The sequence below is a fragment of the Vombatus ursinus genome, unplaced genomic scaffold (assembly GCF_900497805.2).
Source record: "Vombatus ursinus unplaced genomic scaffold, bare-nosed wombat genome assembly UNPS02014797.1, whole genome shotgun sequence".
Lineage (NCBI taxonomy): Eukaryota > Metazoa > Chordata > Mammalia > Diprotodontia > Vombatidae > Vombatus > Vombatus ursinus.
This window is the reverse complement of record NW_020954575.1, coordinates 13,863,331-13,868,591: the sequence shown is the minus strand read 5'-3', so window position 1 is coordinate 13,868,591 and position 5,261 is coordinate 13,863,331. Positions and strand designations below refer to the sequence as shown.

Below are 5,261 nucleotides of genomic sequence, written 5' to 3'. Positions count from 1 at the left end.
TTGGGTGGGTGGATGGGTGTCAAAACTGTGATTTCATTGTTATAGGGAACTCCTGGCATAGAAACTCCCTCTATGGATGCAGATCAGCAACTCAGAGGTAACTTCTTGTCTTAGAGTGTTGCTGGGGGAAACTGAGAAGGTAAGAGGCTTGATCATGGTTATGTAACATAACCAGGCATAAAAGACAGGACTTAAACCAAGGTCTTCCTGACTCTAAAACTGTTCCTCTATCATGCCATACTGCCCTTCATACCCATTTTTAATATGAGGAAACTGAGATTCAAAGAAATGAAATAACTTGATTAATCCTATGTAAGTAATAAGAGGTGAATTAGGAACCCAGGTCTTCTGTCTTTAAGTCTCAGTCTCTCTCTCTCTCTCTCTCTCTCTCTCTCTCTCTCTCTCTCTCTCTTTCTCTTAAGATAGCAGTGAGTGATTTGTTCCAAAGCTTTTGTGGGTGGCTGTAAGAGGATCAGGTTTTTCTTCAAAATTACAGAAATCTTATCCCAGCTCCAAACTGAACACCATTACATATCCTGTCGCCCCTCTGCATTCCCATGGGAATGCAGTAATTCTGCTCCAGTCGAACGATGTTGCCCAGTCTGAGGACGATTCCAGCACCATACGACCGATGGATATATTCAGCCAGTTTATGAAAATGAGCTTTGGGACCTTCTCCATAGTTTAGGTTGCAAAGGTTTCCTGCGTTGAGGGTTGAAATGGGTTCGGAAGAGATCCTCAAAGCTGCCTTGGCCCGGCTGGCAGCGCAGCGGCGTGTAGAGGTGCAGGCTGCCCGCCCAGTAGGCAGCTCCTCCCAGGTAGTCACCTTCGCTCTGGGGTCCGATGCTGTACATGCTGAAGTCCCGAACTCTTGTGGCGATACTCGATGGCTTCTCGCCAATCGGCACCAACATCCGCCCCAGAGCATCCCGCCAACAAAACTGTGTCCATGAGGAACTGCTGATTCAGCTGACGCTCAAAGTCTTCCTTGAGGCAGCTAACGTCCCCGCCTGTGTAAACGGCCAGCTCCCGGTTCAGAGCGCTTTTCCTCGGCAAGATGGATGGCAGTTCCGAGAATCGATGACCATCGCGTGTGAGGGAGATGGTTTGAGAGAATGGCCACTCTCCTTGTGAAGGACAAACGATGCTGTCCTCGCAAGACAGACCGGCTCTTGCCACACGGCCTCCCACTTCAGAGTGTGGCTCGTCTTCCATATGGGGAAGCTGTACTCAGCTGACACACCTCTGACTCACGAAAGGAGCTCCATGGGAACTGGCCAGTGACTTTATGCAGGTTGAAAGAGAAGTTCCTGTTGAAGTTTCCAGGCTGTGACTTGAAGAAGGAGAGGCCGTAAGAAGTTTCCTTTGCCCCATAGAAGAACTGAAAAGTCACCTTCTATGCACGGCCAAAATTATTTGGAGCTTGAGGCTGAGGACCATGCTGCCTTCGTTGTTGCCCACCATGGTGTTGTAGCTGCCCGTCAACCGCCGCAGTTCAGTGACCTTGAAGGTGACCTCCAAGCTGCTCGGAAGGGCGTCATCGCCTTGGCATGTGTCAATCAGACCATCCAGCTGCCTAAAGATGCCGAGGCCGAGCAGCTTCTCCCGGGCTTCGTGAGCCGTCCGCATCACGTTAATGAGGTTTTTAGCCCTAAAGACATCTCCAATTTCATACGTGATGATGTCATCTTTGGTCCTTCCCAGGCCATTGAAATGGACATGTTGGATCACTACGTCTTTGTTTTCCAGGACCTCCTGTTTGATTTCGGATTCGACTTCTACAAATTCAGCCTCATCTCCAAAGTCAGGCCCGCTGACCGGAAGAGGCTCCAAGCTCCATCCGTGCATGGTGCCCAATGGGGCCTCCCGAGGAAGGGGCGCAGGAGACCCAGTTGCGCACGGATGAGGCCCGGGGGGCTGTGGGGTGCAGCGGGGAACACGCGGAGGCTCCTCGGCTGTGGCTCCTCTTGTCTTTAAGTCTGTTAAATGCATTATCTTCTACTGTGCCTCCTCTAATCTTCTGTCATCTTTAAGACAGTAGCCATGAATAACACCAACAATTGCATATATTTTTTCCCCCTCTTCCCTACTTATGTCCTTCGGAGCCCAGTGCCAGTCTCAACTCCTCCACGAAGCCTTCTCTGATCACTCAAACTCTCAGTGACCATAGCTTTCTCTGAAATCCTAAAGCCCTTGTTCTCTGGACCATTGATTTAGCCCTGTTTAAATTCTCTTTGGCATAGTTATTTAACCTTTCATGGTTTGCAGTTTTGTTCTCGTCTCCCTAACTTGACTGTAAACTCCTGGAAGGTAGAGACTGCATGGTGTCAAACACAGGGCTTAGGACAACATAGGCCCAATTTAGTTACTTGCTGAAACAAATGTAAAGAAATAAACAGCTTCTAGCACTTTGGGTAAAGGGTTTTTTTGAGATTCAGTATTGTCAAGGCTTAATTTAGAATTTCTTTCTTTTTTTTTTTTTTGGGCAATTGGGGTTGTGACTTGCCCAGGGTCACACAGCTAGTAAATGTCAAGTGTTTGGTCTGAGGCCAGATTTGAACTCAGGTCCTCCTGACTTCAGGGCTGGTGCCACTGTGCCACCTAGCTACCCCAATTTAGAATTTCTTCAGAAAAATTTTTTCATCAAATATTGTACCCAGGTGCTATCAACTCAGAGAAATAAAGGGAAATGTGTGTGATGGCATTTTAAAATGTTTTATTTGGCTTTGATAATGTAACGTAATAAAAATGTCGTGCCAAAACAGTATATATAAGCCTGGGTAGTGTTTTAGAGACAATAAAGCGTAGTAGAAAAAGCCATTTATTTGCGAACCAGAAGCCCTGGATTCAAATCCTTGCTCTTCTACTTATCACCTTTGTGACTTTGGGTGAGTCACTAACTTTCTTTGGTTTTCATTTTACTCATTTAAAAAATGATGACCTGAAATACTTATTCTAGCTCTATATCCTATGATTCTGGAGGTGGTGATTAGGTAAAGTGTCTATGTCTACCTCTTCCACCATCCAGATCAAGGCTATCTTTCTCAGTTTCTCTTCTCACTCTTACCACAAATCTACCTTGAGGGACCCTTGCCTGTTCATCTACTTTCCCTTCCCTACTTGGCAAAAAGGGATTTCGATCAGTGATCAACAATATTCAGGACCCATTGGCATATCTTTCCACATAATCCATAGTTTAGGATTTGGTTTCCTCTGCCCCGAGTATTTAATCTTTTTACCCTTTCTTATCTTCCTTAATTCTCTTATGTGTGACTCTTTCATCTGAAGGAAGGTTGTACTCCTGGTCAATATCTTTTAATAGTAAAGGAGTGGCCAAGTTCTATACCTAAGAACATAGATCTCTTCCTACCAAATGGCAGTTAAACAAAGATCTCACATAGTGAGCAGGAAGTAAACTCATTTATCCAAACAGAAACCAGAGAAGTTATACAGATGAGAATATCAGACAAAACAGAATGAACAAGCTCTCCCACTGTTATTGAAATATTTCAGCTCAACCAAGAGAAGTCCCAGAACTCACCCAAAGGGAAATTCCCCAAAGTCTCTAGTGAAGTAATCTGAAGAAAGGGATGTGACTGAGTTGCTAGCTCATCTACATGTTGGCTTCTTCCCAGAGTCTTTCTCTCCTTTCATGGTCCTCTCTCTGGAGAGAATTTGTTACCATATGTCTTCTTTCTTGAAGCTGAAAGCTAGAAGATCAGGATCTCTTTTCTCCACTCCACCCCATGTTCTCACTAGTTAGGCATAGAGTATCACTCTATTTTACATATATATACACACATATATGTATACACACACACACACACACACACACACACACATACACATATAATCACTCTTCACCAATGAGGAGAGTCTTATGTATGGGCTTTGAGGCCCTTGTTGCATATTTCTCTATGTATCTTTTTCTGTTACTCTGTCTGTCTGTCTCTGTGTCTCTGATCTCTCTATATTGAATGGCATAGCTTCTAAACATCTAAATGAAATAGCTAATTGAAGTACAGCAAGAAATAGACAACAAAAGGTAACTGTTGGAGACCTTAATATCCACTTTCAGACTAAGGCTAATCTAATCAAAAGATAAACAAGAAGTATGTCAAAGATTCCAATAGAATTTTAGAAAAGTTAGAAATGAGATACCTATGGAAATTACTAAATAGGAATTGTAAGGAGTATATGGATTTGTCAGCTTTGCATAAATTCCTAACCATAGACTAAGGAATTTAAAACTCATTAATTTAGGCAGAAAAGTAGAAATATTAAACACATCTTTTACTGACCAAAACACAAGAAAAATATGATTAATAGAGGTAATTTAGAAAAGAGATTCAGACTTACATGGGTACTAAATAATATCATCTAAAATATAATTATAAAGAAGGTATGGGTCAAACAAATTATACAAACCATCAATAATTTTATGAAGGAAAATATCAGTGAAACAACATTGCAAAATTTATGGGTTGAACCCAAAAGCCTAAGGAAAATTATCTAAACATGTTCATTAGCAAAAACCATAAACATTACATCAATCAATTTGGCATTGAGTTAAGAAAAAAAACTGGAAAAGCAACAAATTAAAAAACCCCACCTAAACAAAAAAATTGATATTCTGAAATTCAAGCAAGAGTTAAAATTTAAAAAGAGATAGAGTTATTTTTAAAAATAATAAATAAAAACAATCAATTTGAGAAAGAATAAAGGAAAAAAATTACCAACAGCAAAAATTAAGAATGACAAATCACATCAGTTGAAGAGTAAAAGAAGAGGCTAAAAACTATTTTGCTAATGCAGCTAACTTAAAAGACATATTTGAATATGTATAAACATATAAAATATCCAGACCAACAGAATAAGAAAAAGAGAATTTAAATAACTCCATCTAATAAGAAATTAAACAACGTCTAAATTATCTCCCAAAAGGGTGGGGGGAATCAGGCCCAGATTTATTTCTAAGTGAATTCTATCAAACATTTAAAAAGCAAATAAAGAAGTAAATAGTTTTTTAAAATAAAAAAGAAGTTATTTTATAAAAAAAGTTAAATTCCACACATCTAGTTTTATAATTTAGCAGAAAGGACATTTGGGGGAGAGGGCATTCAATTTATTTTTGAATGTTGGATGGATTTTTTTTTAAGGCAATTGGGGTTAAGTGACTTGTCCAGGGTCACACAGCTAGTAAGTGTGAAGTGTTTGGTCTGAGGTCGGATTTGAACTCAGGTCTGCCTGAGTTCAGGGCC

General features: G+C 41.1%; 1 pseudogene; it reads right to left on the bottom strand.

The window, feature by feature from the left end:
- Nucleotides 1–490: 490 nt before the first annotated feature.
- LOC114049124 lies at nucleotides 491–1,992 on the bottom strand (annotated as a pseudogene).
- Nucleotides 1,993–5,261: the final 3,269 nt, after the last annotated feature.